General features: G+C 43.7%; 2 protein-coding genes across 2 annotated transcripts in view; one reads left to right on the forward strand and one right to left on the reverse strand.

Annotated features, from left to right (window-relative positions):
- The window catches only part of LOC139469616 (U3 small nucleolar RNA-associated protein 6 homolog), a 172,842-nt gene that overhangs the window by 69,717 nt on the left and 81,850 nt on the right, over positions 1–21,275 (reverse strand). The window lies entirely within an intron of this gene.
- The window catches only part of LOC139469615 (uncharacterized), a 36,585-nt gene continuing 25,543 nt past the window's right edge, over positions 10,234–21,275 (forward strand). Inside the window, exon 1 of the mRNA XM_071251833.1 lies at positions 10,234–10,406. The gene's annotated coding sequence lies outside the window, so the exon portion shown is untranslated. The remainder of the gene's footprint in view (positions 10,407–21,275) is intronic.

A 21,275-nucleotide genomic window follows, 5' to 3' on the forward strand; every position in this document is an offset into this window, starting at 1 on the left:
CCTTATAATCCCTACCTATATAACATGCCTGGAGTACACCTTGAACTTCCGTTGTTTTAAATCCCAGCTGCTATGGTCACATTTTCCAAGTTTGTTGTCTAATCTTATCCTTAATGTGGAAACACACAATGTAAATACCCAGGTAAACCATAGTGGACGTGTCCATGCTTAATTAATAGATGAGAACACTTACTCCAAAGGTTGGAATGTGTCAGTTTCTGCTATTGTGTTTTCAAGCAGTGAAATCATACGTTGGTGAGTCATCATTCCAAGTCCTGGCCCTGAGATTCTTATCACACCCACAATGAGTCAGGAGGGGGTACAACTGGTCCAGTCGCCTAAGGCAACACAACTAGCTGTGTAGAGCTGCCTGGTTCGAATCCTGGTTTGCCAGGATTATGTTTCTTGGTCTGTCAGCACCATACACGTGGTTGTGGTAGGTGGTAAACATCTGAGACCTGAAGCACTTTGGGCTTTCCTCCTACATTGAGCTGACACGCTGTGATATATGGTGATCCCTTGCTACAACGCCACCTTTGTGGTCTAAATAATTGGTGAGCATTATAGACGATCAGCGGTTTAACCGAGGTGGAGGCGTAGGGGGTAGATGACAAACAAAACAGTATACATGAATGAAATTTTGAATAAAATTAATAAAATATAATACAAACATAAATCCAGATAAACAATGAATACCTTTTATAACCAGATAGTACAATAATGGGATTAAATTGCATAATTCAGTTCGGATTTGTTGACTGGTATTTCCGGTGTTATGTGATCGCGGTGATCAGCTGATAATGTGTTTTGAGATGGTAAAAAAAAGTGTCATTGGGAAATTTGAGTTTATTAAAAATGTAAGTAAATTTTGGGAGCCATGCTTTACTTACCAAGTTAGTGCTCTGTTGAAGTTCACAATAGCAAGGGAATACTGTTCACAGTGGCGTTGAACCGATCACTCACTAACTCACTCACTCACTAGTCAAGAAATCTTAAGATTACTTGAAAAAAATTAAAACCGTTGATCTACCTACAAACAGACTCTGTTGGTACATATTTCCTGCAACATATGTGTTTTACTTGAACACTATCTGAAACTGTCTAGTAACTAGAGAGCAGAAATTCCACAGAAAAATTGTCTCTCTGCTGGTTCCATAGTGTGCCAGACTCCTACATCAATAGAGTGCTCAATACATGTGTGTGGTAACTACCAGTCACTGAGCTGCAGCCATGATGGAGCCATGATAGAGCCACCATGGAGAGATGGCTGTCAATGGTTTAGTGCAAAGCAATTTTGAGCTGTGAGTATGAACTTCCAGTCATGACATGATACAAATGTGGTGCATGTTTCCGACTTGTGTCTCAACAAGCCAACAATCCCTGGTGGTGTCTAGATATATGAAGTATACACATCATCGCTCACCCACACTTACACGGCCCTGTACAACCCAACACTTGACCTTCAGTCTCTCACCCACACTTACACAGCCCTGTACAACCCAACACCTTGACCTTCAGTCTCTCACCCACACTTACACAGCCCTGTACAACCCAACACTTGACCTTCAGTCTCTCACCCACACTTACACAGCCCTGTACAACCCAACACCTTGACCTTCAGTCTCTCACCCACACTTACACAGCCCTGTACAACCCAACACTTGACCTTCAGTCTCTCACCCACACTTACACAGCCCTGTACAACACTTGACCTTCAGTCTTTCACCCACACTTACACAGCCCTGTACAACACTTGACCTTCAGTCTCTCACCCACACTTACACAGCCCTGTACAACACAACACTTGACCTTCAGTCTCTCACCCACACTTACACAGCCCTGTACAACACAACACTTGACCTTCAGTCTCTCACCCACACTTACACAGCCCTGTACAACCCAACACTTGACCTTCAGTCTCTCACCCACACTTACACAGCCCTGTACAACCCAACACCTTGACCTTCAGTCTTTCACCCACACTTACACAGCCCTGTACAACACAACACTTGACCTTCAGTCTTTCACCCACACTTACACAGCCCTGTACAACACTTGACCTTCAGTCTCTCACCCACACTTACACAGCCCTGTACAACACAACACTTGACCTTCAGTCTCTCACCCACACTTACACAGCCCTGTACAACCCAACACTTGACCTTCAGTCTTTCACCCACACTTACACAGCCTTGTACAACACTTGACCTTCAGTCTCTCACCCACACTTACACGGCCCTGTACAACCCAACACTTGACCTTCAGTCTCTCACCCACACTTACACAGCCCTGTACAACCCAACACCTTGACCTTCAGTCTCTCACCCACACTTACACAGCCCTGTACAACACATGACCGTCAGTCTCTCACCCACACTTACACAGCCCTGTACAACCCAACACTTGACCTTCAGTCTCTCACCCACACTTACACAGCCCTGTACAACCCAACACCTTGACCTTCAGTCTCTCACCCACACTTACACAGCCCTGTACAACCCAACACTTGACCTTCAGTCTCTCACCCACACTTACACAGCCCTGTACAACCCAACACTTGACCTTCAGTCTCTCACCCACACTTACACAGCCCTGTACAACACATGACCTTCAGTCTCTCACCCACACTTACACAGCCCTGTACAACCCAACACTTGACCTTCAGTCTCTCACCCACACTTACACAGCCCTGTACAACACATGACCTTCAGTCTCTCATCCACACTTACACAGCCCTGTACAACACATTTAACCAATCTCACTTGCTGAGCAGAAAACTCCGAACAGCTCTCATCAAATTTTAACACCTGACATTCCAGTTCCTGGCACAACTCAAATACCAAGCATTCCTTCCATCCACCTCTCATTAAAGTCACATTCTCACCCTGTCCTCTAGCATTGTCAGGAATCATTGCCATGCCAAGACTTCTCAATCTTTATCATGGTGCAACATTTATACAAAGTTTCATACAATTATAGATCCACAGCAAGTCATATGTTAGGATTCAGTGAAAATGCAGATATATGATATTAGTTCTAGCTTTTACATACATACTGGCCTGAGGGCACAGAACCGATGCTGTGGATCTATAATTGAATGAATTCTTGTACTAATGTCACACCAGGATAACTTCATCACTTGAGGCTGGTGTTTTCAGTATGTGATTAATTGGCCTGTGTTCATTATTGAAGTTCACGAACACTGGAGCAAATGACTCTCTTGCAGGTTTGGAATGTCTACCTATCAGTTTCAGACAAATGTTTCACATACCACATCAAAGAAATCTAATGTCGACCCTCCATTCAATCTCAGAATAGATGATAAAGCTTACCTTGAAATTTGAAATATTATACTTTAAGAACACAGAATGTGTAATATACATGGTGTCTTGTGTGGTTACTATGGCAAATATCTGCTGACTTTAGCTTCTGCTGCTAGCCTCCACCACTACCACAGTGGAATATGAAATATATATCATACTGGCAGCTTTATGACCTCATACAATGAAAATTTCATTTACTGAACAGTGTGAAAAATGCAAGAATTGGGCTTCTTCGTAACTATATGGTTGTCATCAGTTCAGTGCTTGTTACAAGCATTGTTGATGGGCAGATAGGACAGACATCAATCTAATTGGCAGCCATTTGCATGGTGCTTCTGGAAGACGTGGAACATGGCAAAGGGTTGTCAATAAAGGCTTCATCTGTGGACATCAACTTGTTGGTTTAGATCAGCATTTATTCCTCTGGAATATGTTTGTTGTTGATCAGTAAGATCGGGCTTAAATGGGTGAGCTGCGGTCCCTGTGTCCTGTATGTTTGTTTGTTGTTTAATGCTGCACTCAGCAATATTCTAGCTACATGACTGCGGTTTATAAATAATCGAGTCAGGACCAGACAGTGATTGACATCATGAGCATTAATTTACACAGTTGGGATACGATGACATGCATTAACCAAGTCAGCAAGCCTGACCGCCCGATCCCGTTTGTCGCCTATTACGACAAGCATGGTCATCTTTTAGGGCAAGCATGGGCTGCTGAAGACCTGTTCTATCCGGATCTTCACGGGTGCTGTGTCCAGTAGAAATGCAGTATACCTCATCACTTGTGAGCATCTGTTGACCTCTAGATTCTTTCAGTTACCCGTTAACTAGCATTGTCATAAGCAAACAAACAAACAATAAGTGTGAAATAAGTGAAACCTGACAAAGGTAGGTGACAATGCCATGATGAGAGGCTGGCTGTAATGACTACATCACTTGATTGATTATGGCAATGGAGCAGCATTGTCCATCTGTACTTTCATCATTCATCTGCCTGCTCCAGTGTTTGACAAAGGATACAAATTAATTTCTATTTCTTCATTTCCACAAATCATAACAGGTTCGTACAGATAAGAAATCAACAAATTCAAGGCTTTTTCAAATCCAAATATATAATGTGATGTAATATAACGGGAAGTAACTCTTCGCAGATCGCAGTCACATTGCTTTTGGTACAATACTCATAATTCTAGCATCATCATGCAAACGAGGTATGCAAAATCAGCTACAGAATTGGAATTACTTGTTATGATGCAGCATCATTGCTTATGAAGTGTATTTAGGGTGTAATTCATGGTCTTTTCAAGTCATGTTGCTTATTTTGCCAATTTACAGTCTTTTTAACGCAAACTCAAATATTCAAGTCCTTTTCAAGCCTGTGTGCACCATGATACAAGATGTAAACCTATAGCTTCTTTCATTTGCAACAACTGGGAATCGGACCAAAATCAGAAAAACAGAAATGCACAAGAAGTCTGATGGATTACGAGTGATTTTTGTTTGCAACTCTTGTCTTGAAACTAAAACATAATTGACTTGCCCATTACTGCTTTGTATGGTGCCAATTTTATTTTATTTATTTTGGATCTCCAACTGCAGGGTCCCGAGTAAAAAATAAATGACTTGGGTGAGTTTGGCCCTGGACAGATTGTATTTGGAATGACCAACAGAAGCTAGTCACTGATTCTCCAGAGGAAAGAGTCACAATAGCCTCTTCGAACCTGCTGAAGAATATCTGATAGTGACAATTCCTGAGAAAATGATCTTAAAATTTTGGAATCATATATTTTTCCATTTCTACAGAGCAGAAGTTAACCTCTCAAATTGATGCGCCTAATAAGGTCGACATCATCCCACAATCCCTTTCTTAGCGTCTCTTTGTCGCCAATCCTGAAGATTGTGCACAATGAACACTTGTGGTTGGTAATTAGTAGCCTGATAATTTTCTCCTTTATTATGATCAGGTGACAAAAATAGCAGCTTTGTGTTGACATTTGCGACCAGAAATACTACCGTAGTGACAACAAGTCAGGTAATCAGGTGACATAATGATTAGTTGTCAGACAGACAGGACACAAATGACATAACCGTTTTTGTCTTCCTGCGTGTAATGACATCTCAGCAGGGGGTGTAGACACTAGGGAAGTTTACGCAACAATGTTGAATAATTAACATGAATAGGAAGCTATTAGGGAAACTTGATTAAATGTTGAACATAGACAAGTCTCTTGTAAAGCAATCTCGGTCCAATGTTCTTATTGCAGAGCATTTTCTCACTTCTTCTATAGCCGTTTATTGATTGCAGTATGGGCACATGCAAGAGATCTTGCAGTTCATTTGGTCCATTGATAACGCAGACTAACAAGCCGGTTTCCATTATTTGAACTGTGCTTCATCAGTAAATACAGTCTATGTTGTTAGTTACCCATGCATCTATGCTGGAAGATACCATAGTGCAGTCACAGGCTTGTGAACCATGGTAAGTGGTGTTGTAGGTTGGTTGGTTGGTTGGTTGGTTGGGTGTGTGGTTGGTTGGGTGTGTGGGTGGGTGGGTGGGTGAGGAGTGAGTGAGTGAGTGAGTGAGTGAGTGAGTGAGTGAGTGAGTGAGCGAGCGAGCGTGCGAGTGTCCCATGAATGGATGAGGTGGTAAATCATTGATAAAGCCGGACACAAGCTCGTATATCCCCAATTGGCCAATACCTGTTAATATACAGCAAATAATCATTAGTTATCTACCTTGTAACATCTGCATCATAGCTCCCATTTGCTCCATGGCTGTCTGGTGAACCATTGATGAAAATGGTGACAACTGTCAGACTTAAATTCTTCCATGGATGAATATGATACATTGGCTGAGGTCTCCGCTGACAAAGACAAATCTACATCTCCACAATGAGGTGATCTAACCTTGTCATGAGTTTGGAAAAAACACACAAAGAAGCTGTTTCATTTCCTTTGCTGCGCATTTGAAATCTGACCATCATGCTAAATATCATATAATTTTTTTATTTTTAAACAGAACATGAAATGTCACCGTAGCAACCATCATAGCTTCTCGCCAATCTCGCCCAAGGACAGACGAGGGATATGTGCAAGATCGTACCAATTAATATTTCAGGGGAGCTATGTCCATGAAGCATGAGAGAGTACCAGGTTTCCATTGCAGTGGCTCAAATTCCAGCCTGGCCTTTATGCTTGACTTTATTGACTGATCAGAGCTCTCTTGGTGCAAGAAGTCTTCATTTAGTTGCCATTTTATGAATATTTCCGAAACAATTCACAAGATACAATCATTAAAATAGTTCAGCGCAATTTATTGTATCAGGTGAACCTTGGCATATGCTTTTGGATTCAAAGCAAATGGAGTTTGGAGTGATAACAAGGAGATATTTCATTTGAGAGACTTATATTACATTCCTGTCTTACCGATAGATTAGAGTAGACGCATTCACAACTAATGCAGGAAAAGCCATAAGTTCCTCCATCACGAAGCATCAGCTGATGTGTCTTCTCAATAACTGTGTGGATCTGCTCACACCACTTATTTCCACATCTATTAATTGCATATATTCTACTCAATAAAAGGTTTTAAGGACCATCCGATTCTTTCATATGACTGTAGTTAATCTGTCATTGCATGCCAGATTAACTGTAGTATTCTGAAAAAATCGGGTGCTCCTTAACTTCTTTTGAGTAGCATATGTGTTATATGCATACATGACCCAAGCACAGAGCTACATGTTTCAAAAAATTATTGAAACTTTTTGTAATTTACCTTCACCTTTGCCACTGAAAGTCTGCATATTGGTTACTAAGCCTTCTTGTTGAATTGACATAGAGTGTAATTGCATTTAAATGTATTTGAATGCAGGAAAACCTGAATTGTTTTGAACTTTAAAAAAAATCAACAAATGTGGATAAATATAACTTATTTTACACTGTAACTTCTTTTGCATATTAATGACCACAGATTATTTCTAATTTAACAATTTACTTGACTAAATTGAAACTCCTGTTGATTGCACACTTCTCTAAATTGCCTATTTTTCTCTGACAAAGTGTGTGCAGTGGACGGGACTTGACTGTATTATGTCTAGTCAGCTACCTGATTCAATATACAGAAACTATGTATGCTTCAGGGTTACACGTTTTTTGCAAAGAATCATTTTGCAACCAATTCTTTTGAAGTTGGCATTTTCAATTTCATGGTAGAAGAACATAGACATGTCGAACTAGTTTCATTATTGTTAAATTAACTTACTGAATACATGGCTTGTTCAAATCAAATAACAAATTTGCATGGTGGCAACCATTTACGTCAAAGTGTTAGCAGCAGGGAATATCTCATATTTGTTCACTTGTAGTTGTATTTTTGCTTCTGTATGCAATCATCTTCACAAGTGCTGTGTGAGTTTTGCAAGTCGATGAGATTAGATACAGGGAGATCATGTCTAGATATATAAGAAGGGAAATCTGTTGTTAGAGTGAAAGCAAAAGGATTAAGGCGAGAAGGAAGACAAGAATGATTACATGTAGATAGGCAAGTGGGCAGACTAACGCCTAGTCTGAGAAAATACATAATTTTGATAGAAAAAATCAAATACATTTATATTGAGAAGGAGAACCAGTGAGATTAGACATTCTTCAGTCCCTGAATCTAGACTTGCTTCATTTAGAGCTAGAGCATTACAGTAAGGGCTGGGTGAAAGGGAAAATATTATGTTTCAGGGACTGTGAGAGCCTGCTTATCGAAATGACAACTAATGGTGTCTTTTGGTATGATGATGCCAGGGATCGAAGCCCCGACCTTCTGCAGACACTCTACCACCACACCACTACAATTGGAAGAGAAATGAGTGATGAAGTGAGTTGGGATTAACACTGCTTTAAATGGAATGTCATGTTAGCTTAAGATAATATTAAAATAATTAATAATATATTATTTGATATGTTTTCTTAATTACAGGGTGTGGACAAACCAAGGATGATAGTCAGGGCAATACCCCTCAGAGTCATACCCATTATCATCACATCCAACTAACAGGATCAGGTGATCGGGCTTGCTGTCTGGGTTATGCATGTCATCATATCCCTATTGCATGGATCGATGCTCATGATGTCAATCACTGGATTGTCTGGTGCAGACTCGATTATTTATAGACCACCGTCATGTAGCTGGAATATTGTCGAATGCAGCGTTAAACAACAAACACACAATGTTAAAATCGGAATGAAAGAGGAGGCTGACGCACACACAGTCATATTTAAAGTGGATGAGTGAGTGAGTGAATGAGTATGGTTTTATGACGCTTTTAGCAATATTCCATCAATATCACACCAGAAATTGGCTTCACACATTGTACCCATGACGGGAATCGAACACGGGTCTTCGGCGTGACGAACTAACAGTTTAACCACTAGGCTACCAAACTGCCAAAGTGGATGAGGATGAAGTAATTCCAGGCCAGTGAATGCCACGTACTGGACAGACATCTAGGAAAAGTACTCCATTACATCCGTGTTTTGTCATTTTAAGTATAAAATTGTCTGTAGAAGATGCGATTAAGACATTAATGTTTGTCTGCAAGCCTGAGACAATTGGCCAGGTGTTAGAGGTACCCCGAGGCGCAGCACATCTTACGATGTTGACATGTTCTCTTACACATTATGACCTTACTGGCTAGACTTGCCAGGTTACGTTCTGAACTGTTCCCTGGGTATTGCAATGATAACAACACAGTGCCTTGGACTAGCCTTGTTGAGTAATACAGTTAGTTCTTGCACTTTCGTTTTACCGACTGCAAATTAATATTAACAAAACAATGTTAATTTTAGGTCTTTGAAGGGCATTTAGAAGTACACATAAGGAAGAGAATTTATGGATATCAACTTCTTTATTATGAGGAACACATTTTGGAGTATATGCTTAGTCCTTCATCAGGTTAAATGAAGGAGTAAGCATATACTCTGAAATGTTGTATAAAAGTTGACATCCATAAATTTTCTTTCCCAATGTTAAATTTCATTTCCTTGATTTTTTTTTTTCAGGTGTCCATCTGCTTAACAAGACACAATATATCCAATGTATTAATGGACAGCATCTCTAATCAGTGCATTTATTGAATTACACTCTAAAAGTGCTTGAAAGCTTCTCCAAACTGCTATCCCAATAACACGCAATTCAAAGCGATGTTTCCTTTGATGCACATCAATAAAGCCCAGAGAATCAGCCAAAAGTTGAGTTATTATCTCGCTCACGGGTGAGTGAATTTTACGTGTTATCTATGTCGCGACGTCTGTGCGGCCTCACAAACCAACTGAGCGAGGAGCGTGAGAGAGTACTTATGTCTGTATTGACCTGACAAGTTGGCGACAACACTAATACCTGTCTTCCCTTTCATTAAAGTGATACAATCTCATCTCTTGGTAGGAAACTGTCACTGATTGGTCAAGTCTATTCATGACCAGAACAGACAGCTAAGCAACACCAACAGACGTGTAACAGGCAGCCCATTAAGATATACACTCGTATAACCTGGATCCGTAATGAAATGATGGACACAACTTGGTCAGTGTCCGAACTGGAATGATGGATGGGTCATAATTGACCAAAAGAAAACGGTGAATGACAATCCGACTCAACCCAAACTGAACATTTGCCATATACCTGGTTGCCAAGGATAAGAGTTGCTATGGAATGAAGCATCTACTAGTGATACGCTCCTTATTGCTACAGAAACATCTCTGGTTCCTCTGATCACTGCCACTTAGCTGTGCCAGCCCCTTGATAACACAAGTTCAGAATCAATGTGATAACATCTACCTCGGTCGTGACAGCCGTTATTGGTTACTCTGGAGGCTGCGAGGAAGCAAACCTCTGTTGGACATTTAGTCCTCTCGGAAACTGGTGTGTGCAGAACACGATAGCGACGTGCTTGGGTTATCGGAACGGAAAGTGGTACTATTCTCCAGTGTCAGATAGAAGTAGAGATTGTCAACCCTGTACAGGAGGGGAATACGAGGATTTATCGCCATCATCAGAGGATATATCATCATGATGTAGCAGACAATGTCACCAGCAGTAAGTGTTGTATTAGTCTTCTCGCTGCATCACACTTAACTCGACAGCCGGTCCACGTTTACATAACACCTATCTTGTTTTGTTGAAGTTTATTAACCACACACTGGATTAAACGTGAGTTGTATTTAAGTGGGAGATGATCAGGGAGCCAAGATAATAATAATCTTGACTTTATTATAGAAATGTGTCAACAATTCATATTATGGAAGGTGACTGTGTCTAGCATTAAAACATTTTCTAATTATCTGAGATGTTGAAATCCAACTGTACATCTATCTGGTGGAAGCAGTCCTCTTGTTATAATTCCCTTGCCCCCCCCTGGCCCTACCTTGACTGCCTGCCCTGGCTGTCTATCACATCTCACAGTCTGCTGAAACATCATATATAGATCAGACTAGAACTGACAGCTACAAGCAAATTACCTTGTTATCACACACATGAGCGAGCAGTGGCCTGGGATGTGAGGTCAAGCATGACACTGACCAATTGCTAAGCTAACCAGATGAATGGCAAGGTGCCCTTCTGTACCTTGGGGAGAGCACAGGGGGCAACTGGGGTGGGACAGCCTTACATGGGGAGGGACGATGGGGTGGGGCTGACCTGGACAGTCTCACACAGGGGCGGGTGATGGGGTGGGACTGGTGGGACACAGGGGTGGATCATGGGGTGGGACTTGTGGTACAGTCTCACACAGGGGCGGGTGATGGGGTGGGACTGGTGGGACACAGGGGTGGATCATAGGGTGGGACTTGTGGGACAGTCTCACAAAGGGGTGGGTGATGGGGTGGGTGATGGGGTGGGGCTGACCTGGACAGTCTCACACAGGGGTGGGACGATGGGGTGGGACATGTGGGACAGCCTCAAATAGGGGTTGGATGATGGGTTTGGGCTCATTTGTACATTTTCACATAGGGTGGGGCTCACCTGGAAAGCCTTACACGTGGAGGGGCAATGAAGCAGTCACATGGAGGGTGGGTGGACCTATGGGGACAGTCACATGGAGGGTGGGTGGGCCTATGGGGACAGTCACATGGAGGATGGGTGGGCCTATGGGTGCAGTCCGATGGAGGGTGGGTGGACCTATGGGGGCAGTCACATGAAGGGTGGGTGGACCTATGGGGACAGTCACATGGAGGGTGGGTGGACCTACGGGGGCAGTCACATGGAGGGTGGTTGGGCCTATGGGGGCAGTCACATGGAGGATGGGTGGACCTATGGGGGCAGTCACATGAAGGGTGGGTGGACCTATGGGGGCAGTCACATGGAGGATGGGTGGACCTATGGGGGCAGTCACATGGAGGGTGGGTGGACCTATGGGGGCAGTCACATGGAGGGTGGGTGGACCTATGGGGGCAGTCACATGGAGGGTGGGTGGACCTATGGGGGCAGTCACATGAAGGGTGGGTGGACCTATGGGGACAGTCTCATGGAGGATGGGTGGACCTATGGGGACAGTCACATGAAGGGTGGGTGGACCTATGGGGGCAGTCACATGGAGGATGGGTGGACCTATGGGTGCAGTCCGATGGAGGGTGGGTGGGCCTATGGGGGCAGTCACATGAAGGGTGGGTGGACCTATGGGGGCAGTCACATGGAGGATGGGTGGACCTATGGGGGCAGTCACATGGAGGGTGGGTGGACCTATGGGGGCAGTCACATGGAGGGTGGGTGGACCTATGGGGGCAGTCACATGGAGGGTGGGTGGACCTATGGGGGCAGTCACATGAAGGGTGGGTGGACCTATGGGGGCAGTCACTTGGAGGTTGGGTGGACCTATGGGGGCAGTCACATGAAGGGTGGGTGGACCTATGGGGACAGTCACATGGAGGGTGGGTGGACCTATGGGGACAGTCACATGGAAGGTGGGTGGGCCTATGGGGGCAGTCACATGGAGGATGGGTGGACCTATGGGGACAGTCACATGGAGAATGGGTGGACCTATGGGGACAGTCACATGGAAGGTGGGTGGGCCTATGGGGACAGTCACATGGAGGATGGGTGGACCTATGGGGACAGTCACATGGAGAATGGGTGGACCTATGGGGACAGTCACATGGAAGGTGGGTGGACCTATGGGGACAGTCACATGGAGGGTGGGTGGACCTATTGGGACAGTCACATTGAAGGTGGGTGGGCCTATGGGGACAGTCACATGGAGGATGGGTGGGCCTATGGGGACAGTCACATGGAGGGTGGGTGGACCTGTGGGGACAGTCACATGGAGAATGGGTGGGCCTATGGGGACAGTCACATGGAGAATGGGTGGGCCTATGGGGACAGTCACATGGAGGATGGGTGGGCCTATGGGGACAGTCACATGGAGGGTGGGTGGACCTATGGGGGCAGTCACATGGAGGGTGGGTGGACCTATGGGGACAGTCACATGGAGGGTGGGTGGACCTACGGGGGCAGTCACATGGAGGGTGGTTGGGCCTATGGGGGCAGTCACATGGAGGATGGGTGGACCTATGGGGGCAGTCACATGAAGGGTGGGTGGACCTATGGGGGCAGTCACATGGAGGATGGGTGGACCTATGGGGGCAGTCACATGGAGGGTGGGTGGACCTATGGGGGCAGTCACATGGAGGGTGGGTGGACCTATGGGGGCAGTCACATGAAGGGTGGGTGGACCTATGGGGACAGTCTCATGGAGGATGGGTGGACCTATGGGGACAGTCACATGAAGGGTGGGTGGACCTATGGGGGCAGTCACATGGAGGATGGGTGGACCTATGGGTGCAGTCCGATGGAGGGTGGGTGGACCTATGGGGGCAGTCACATGAAGGGTGGGTGGACCTATGGGGGCAGTCACATGGAGGATGGGTGGACCTATGGGGGCAGTCACATGGAGGGTGGGTGGACCTATGGGGGCAGTCACATGGAGGGTGGGTGGACCTATGGGGGCAGTCACATGGAGGGTGGGTGGACCTATGGGGGCAGTCACATGAAGGGTGGGTGGACCTATGGGGGCAGTCACTTGGAGGTTGGGTGGACCTATGGGGGCAGTCACATGAAGGGTGGGTGGACCTATGGGGACAGTCACATGGAGGGTGGGTGGACCTATGGGGACAGTCACATGGAAGGTGGGTGGGCCTATGGGGCCAGTCACATGGAAGGTGGGTGGACCTATGGGGACAGTCACATGGAGAATGGGTGGACCTATGGGGACAGTCACATGGAAGGTGGGTGGGCCTATGGGGACAGTCACATGGAGGATGGGTGGACCTATGGGGACAGTCACATGGAGAATGGGTGGACCTATGGGGACAGTCACATGGAAGGTGGGTGGACCTATGGGGACAGTCACATGAAGGGTGGGTGGACCTATTGGGACAGTCACATTGAAGGTGGGTGGGCCTATGGGGACAGTCATATGGAGGATGGGTGGGCCTATGGGGACAGTCACATGGAGGGTGGGTGGACCTGTGGGGACAGTCACATGGAGAATGGGTGGGCCTATGGGGACAGTCACATGGAGAATGGGTGGGCCTATGGGGACAGTCACATGGAGGATGGGTGGGCCTATGGGGACAGTCACATGGAGGGTGGGTGGACCTATGGGGGCAGTCACATGGAGGTGGGTGGACCTATGGGGGCAGTCACATGGAGGTGGGTGGACCTATGGGGGCAGTCACATGGAGGGTGGGTGGACCTATGGGGACAGTCTCATGGAGGATGGGTGGACCTATGGGGACAGTCACATGGAAGGTGGGTGGGCCTATGGGGACAGTCACATTGAAGGTGGGTGGGCCTATGGGGACAGTCACATGGAGGATGGGTGGGCCTATGGGGACAGTCACATGGAGGGTGGGTGGGCCTATGGGGACAGTCACATGGAGGATGGGTGGGCCTATGGGGACAGTCACATGGAGGATGGGTGGGCCTATTGGGACAGTCACATGGAGGGTGGGTGGGCCTATGGGGACAGTCACATGGAGGGTGGGTGGGCCTATGGGGACAGTCACATGGAGGATGGGTGGGCCTATGGGGACAGTCACATGGAAGGTGGGTGGACCTATGGGGACAGTCACATGGAGGGTGGGTGGGCCTATTGGGACAGTCACATGGAGGGTGGGTGGGCCTATGGGGACAGTCACATGGAGAATGGGTGGGCCTATGGGGACAGTCACATGGAGGACACAATTCTATAGGTTGGCATGGGTTCTTTTGCTGAGCTATGCGTTGGGATCACCGAAGTAAGAGGTGGTTAAGTGAAAGTCCCAAATGTTAATGACAGAGTGGATGTTTGCCGAGAAAAGTCAGCAGCTCTGGACTGTTTGAAAAAATCATGCAACAAATACCTGATGTCAAGATAGCTCTGACTGTGTTTTCAATCTGGGGGTAGGAATATTTTCCTACATCACAGCTAACAAGCAGAGACAGGAGTAGGTGACAGGATGTCTTGCAGACACACAGGGAATGTAGCTCTACTTGGCTGTCAACAGTGATACCAGCATTATTGAGTTTTCTTTACAAAAGACTTCCACTGGAAGCAAGGCTAATTTCAACCTTTCAAAGACGCAGAATGCTTTACCAAGTAAATTGCTCACTTTGAAAATAAAAATATTTGAATTTCTGATTCTGTTTGACTGTTGTGCTGAACCCTGGGACTTGTGTCAATACATGACGGCATCAAAGGCCAGCAGCTAGGCCTCGGAGTTGCACAACTTCATTAATGCTCTCAGAGTGTAGTCCCACAATCAACTCCCGACCATTCTAAACTGCATGGGCTGTGTGTGTATTGGCAGTAGCAAGTACCTGGCAGGTCGCTGGGCCAATGTGTTGACAGGTGTGTGGACAGGTAATGTGGCTTGTAACTAGGTAAATAAACACAGTAGGTATATCGGGGAAAGGGACGGGTCACACAGTGCTTCATAAATACAAATCAATCATCAAACAATAACTCTTAACAAAAAAAAAACTTCTAATACATAAAACAGGTTATCATTATGAGAAGATAATTTATGGATGTCAACTTCTTTATCATGAGGAACACATTTCGGAGTATATGCTTATACTCCTCCATCATTTCACCTGATGAAGTGAGCTTATACTCCGAAATGTGTTCCTCCTAATAAAGAAGTTGACATCCATAAATTATCTTCCTTATGTGTATCACTTCTAAATGCCTTTCAAAGACTAGCTTATCATTATATCAGAATAACACAAAAGGTCAGCTGATCTGGCATCTTATCTTTTGTGTTATTCCAATTTATGGTATTGATCTTTCTCAGATTCAATTTCCAATATTGATTACAAGTCCAACTGGATTCCATGAAACTAACAATAAACATCCCTATATAGTAAAAGACACAACTCAATAGCCATGTTCAGATGCTGTTGAGAAATATTGAACAGATTCTGGGTTATGTTAGTGAAATGAGGCCTACAGATCACTGCATGTTCTGATATCTACTTGGGGAGGGGGTACATGTAATGCCCAGGGAAAACAGTTCCCTCTTTCTTAATGGTTCAGATATTACAACTTGAATGTTTACCATTTACCAATCACTCTCTTTGTTAGATTAGGGAAATAAAAAAAAATAATGAAAAACTACAGTTCACCAAAAGTGAATGGGTGTGGTCGACTGGTCGGTACACAGCTTTTAGCAATATTCTAGTAATATCACGGGGGGGTGGGGGGCACCAGAAATGGGCTTCACACATTATACCCATGTGGGGAGTCAAAACGAGGTCTTCAGAGTGACGAGGAACTACTAGGCTACCCCACTTCCACAGTTTACCAAAAGAAACGGGTAAACGTTTAATGCAATTGATCAAATACATTGTCAACAGTATGTGGCCTGGACTACACACCTGACAGTGAGAAGGGAGCCTTCACGAACAGAAGTAAATACATTATTATTCTAAAGTATAAAACATGTTTCATTCTACACAGACGGAAGATTAATTTCGCTCACTGAACCAACCAACTACTTGAAGCCAATACATAGCATTACTAATGAGCTACATACATGTATTTTCATTTGTATTTCACCCTACATCCAAGGTGAATGGTCAACTCAAAGTCAGGAAACCATCACATCAGCATGGCCATCCGCATCATCAACCATTCTCTGTATAGAGTGGAGACGGTATATATGAATTTCTCTAACATGCAAGTCAATAGCAAGTTCTGTCCAGAATATTGATTGCTAAGATTGTTGTCACATCACAAAACTTCAGAAACACTCACCAAACATTTCATGTGCATGGTAGGGCGCTGGCAGACCACAGACAATAATCTGGAATTGGCCATACTAAACCCATGTGGACTCTGGCAGCAGAGTCTGGTAAAGGTGAAGTGAGGTGAAATGGGGTTTAACGTCGCGTCCAAGATTATTGCACTTATATAGCGACGTGCATGTACGTGTGTGTGTTTGTGTGGCTGCTTATACTAGTCCGGACTGATGCCGAGTTATAGTGCTAGCTCACTGAGATACCATGCCGCAGTTTAACATGAATACTCAGACACAGTATACTGACTCCATCTTTTGACGTCTTTTGGTATGACGCGGCCGGGGATCGAATCCCAAACCTTCCGCTCTATGGGCAGACGATCTACCACTAGACCACGGAGGTGGTCGAGTCTGGTAAAGACATCAGTTTACAAGCATATAATATATGACCTGTCCCTTAAAAAATATCCTCCATAGATGATATGTTATCTGTCCTGCTCCTTGAGAGAAGACAGTGTTACATGCAGCTACATGCTCCAGCAGCACAGGAATATAAACAATGTACTGACAGTGTTGATACAATCACTGTGTGGAGCCTGCAGGCAGACAGACTGCTGTGTTTATGGGCTGAAACAGTCCTTCTGACTCCTTAGCATCGTGATGTCAGTCCGCGATAACTTTCTTATGATAACTGTCTCGTGTCCCACACTGACATCCTGGATAACTATGGGAACAAGATGATAATGCCGGCAAATAACATCCCCTTGCTGATAACATGGGGAATACGGGGTACTAACTCCTTGGCAACAAGACTGTCATCAGCAGAGAAACTTTGTGACTACTGTCAAGGTGAAGCCTGTAATGTTGGAGGAAACGTCATGGGATATGTTATTTCTTATCTTTTCTGGTTTTGTACAGATATTACTTCAGTTACATTTAGCACTTAACAAAATACATATTACATCTAGCAGGATTTACAGCTTGGTATCAGTTTTGCATATCAATAATCTGGTCATCACTGTTGTTTGTTAAACATACGTATAATGATATAACATATTGACACACTATGTCCACCACATTCTACACAGCATGGTATAACATATGACTTTTATACCCCTTATAGACATTCTATGTCCACCACATTCTACACAGAATGGTATAACATATGACTTTTATACCCCTTATAGACATTCTATGTCCACCACATTCTACACAGAATGGTATAACATATGACTTTTATACCCCTTATAGACACTCTATGTGCACCACATTCTACACAGAATGGTATAACATATGACTTTTATACCCCTTATAGACACACTATGTCCACCACATTCTACACAGCATGGTATAACATATGACTTTTATACCCCCTATAGACACACTATGTCCACCACATTCTACACAGAATGGTATAACATATGACTTTTATACCCCTTATAGACACACTATGTCCACCACATTCTACACAGCATGGTGTAACATATGACTTTTATACCTCCTATAGACACTCTATGTGCACCACATTCTACACAGAATGGTATAACATAGGACTTTTATACCTCCTATAGACACACTATGTCCACCACATTCTACACAGCATGATATAACATATGACTTTTATACCTCCTATAGACACACTATGTCCACCACATTCTACACAGAATGGTATAACATAGGACTTTTATACCTCCTATAGACACACTATGTCCACCACATTCTACACAGCATGGTGTAACATATGACTTTTATACCTCCTATAGACACACTATGTGCACCACATTCTACACAGCATGGTGTAACATATGACTTTTATACCTCCTATAGACACACTATGTCCACCACATTCTACACAGCATGATATAACATATGACTTTTATACCCCCTATAAACACACTATGTCCACCACATTCTACACAGCATGATATAACATATGACTTTTATACCTCCTATAGACACACTATGTCCACCACATTCTACACAGAATGGTATAACATAGGACTTTTATACCTCCTATAGACACTCTATGTGCACCACATTCTACACAGAATGGTATAACATAGGACTTTTATACCTCCTATAGACACACTATGTCCACCACATTCTACACAGCATGGTATAACATAGGACTTTTTTACCTCCTATAGACACTCTATGTGCACCACATTCTACACAGAATGGTATAACATAGGACTTTTATACCTCCTATAGACACACTATGTCCACCACATTCTACACAGAATGGTATAACATAGGACTTTTATACCTCCTATAGACACACTATGTCCACCACATTCTACACAGCATGGTATAACATATGACTTTTATACCTCCTATAGACACACTATGTCCACCACATTCTACACAGCATGGTATAACATAGGACTTTTATACCTCCTATAGACACACTATGTCCACCACATTCTACACAACATGGTATAACATATGACTTTTATACCTCCTATAGACACACTATGTCCACCACATTCTACACAGCATGGTATAACATATGACTTTTATACCTCCTATAGACACACTATGTCCACCACATTCTACACAGCATGATATAACATATGACTTTTATACCCCCTATAGACACACTATGTCCACCACATTCTACACAGCATGGTATAACATAGGACTTTTATACCTCCTTTAGACACTCTATGTGCACCACATTCTACACAGAATGGTATAACATAGGACTTTTATACCTCCTATAGACACACTATGTGCACCACATTCTACACAGAATGGTATAACATAGGACTTTTATACCCCCTATAGACACACTATGTGCACCACATTCTACACAGAATGGTATAACATATGACTTTTATACCTCCTATAGACACTCTATGTCCACCACATTCTACACAACATGGTATAACATATGACTTTTATACCTCCTATAGATACACTATGTCCACCACATTCTACACAGCATGGTATAACATATGACTTTTATACCTCCTATAGACACACTATGTCCACCACATTCTACACAACATGGTATAACATATGACTTTTATACCCCCTATAGACACACTATGTCCACCACATTCTACACAACATGGTATAACATATGACTTTTATACCTCCTATAGACACACTATGTCCACCACATTCTACACAGCATGGTATAACATAGGACTTTTATACCTCCTATAGACACACTATGTCCACCACATTCTACACAGCATGGTATAACATAGGACTTTTATACCTCCTATAGACACTCTATGTCCACCACATTCTACACAGCATGGTATAACATATGACTTTTATACCTCCTATAGACACACTATGTCCACCACATTCTACACAGCATGATATAACATATGACTTTTATACCTCCTATAGACACACTATGTCCACCACATTCTACACAACATGGTATAACATATGACTTTTATACCCCCTATAGACACACTATGTCCACCACATTCTACACAACATGGTATAACATATGACTTTTATACCTCCTATAGACACACTATGTCCACCACATTCTACACAGCATGGTATAACATATGACTTTTATACCTCCTATAGGCACACTATGTCCACCACATTCTACACAGCATGGTATAACATAGGACTTTTATACCCCCTATAGACACACTATGTCCACCACATTCTACACAACATGGTATAACATATGACTTTTATACCCCCTACAGACACACTATGTCCACCACATTCTACACAGGAAACCAAATCAAATTTAGAGTGATTTTGCAAGTCTAGATTGCCACAGCTCTAAGCATTGTTCCGGGCTCCATTTGGATTATATTTTGTTGATAGTTTTAAATAAAATGATTATATTTCTGGGACTAGATGTTAGTCTTCTGCAGATATTCTGTTACCAGCACATGCCTCATGTTACATGATTCCAGTCAGGAACATCCCTTCAAGCAGTGAATGACCAAAGTGAAATGAAAGAGCCGATAGAATAACACTGAAAATTACATCCATTTCAAAATCATTTCTCAATACAACCATCCTGACAAAAAGATGCAAGCGTAATATGGCAGATTACGGCGAAGGTCCCAAAGGGAAACCTGCATGATGAATGTTTAGCCTGTTGCTGGAGTCTCAGAGTCAACCTGTTTGAGGTTTTCGTGTATTAAATTGTGTTAGCAAGGATTCTGTGGTTTGTGAACTTGCTCCCTCCTTTCTTTGTGAGGTCTCCTTGTTGTTGAATGCAGGGATGGAGAAGCCGGGGTCTCTCTCATCGTGGTGTATCTATCCCCGGGCAGTTAGCGAACATTCATTTGGTGGATGTGCATGGGACAATTGTGTGTTTACTCTCCAACACAGAGCAGGAGATGACTCTTTCAGAGGCAACAATCAGGGGACGTTTAGAGCAACATGGCAAGAATTAAAAGCAAACATAATCAGGGAAGAAAGTGTGAAATTAGTGTGTTATGCATGTCTTCCTTGTGACATCAGGGAGGAGGGTCAAGTTGGCATTGAATGTCAGGGGCGAGGGGAGTTGAGGGGCAAGGGGAGGTAGGGGTGAGGTGAGATGAGGGGTGGTAGGGGGTGCTGAAGTGAATGACCTCATAGTCATGTGATATGGATGCATGAGTCTGCAAATAAGGATATATATAGTCATATTGCAGAAAGTGTATATTGAGTCATATTGCAGAGAGTATATATAGTCATATTGCAGAGAGTATATGTA

The sequence above is a fragment of the Haliotis cracherodii genome, unplaced genomic scaffold (genome assembly GCF_022045235.1).
Source record: "Haliotis cracherodii isolate W230 unplaced genomic scaffold, xgHalCrac1.p SCAF_2, whole genome shotgun sequence".
In the NCBI taxonomy this organism is placed as follows: Eukaryota; Metazoa; Mollusca; class Gastropoda; order Lepetellida; family Haliotidae; genus Haliotis; species Haliotis cracherodii.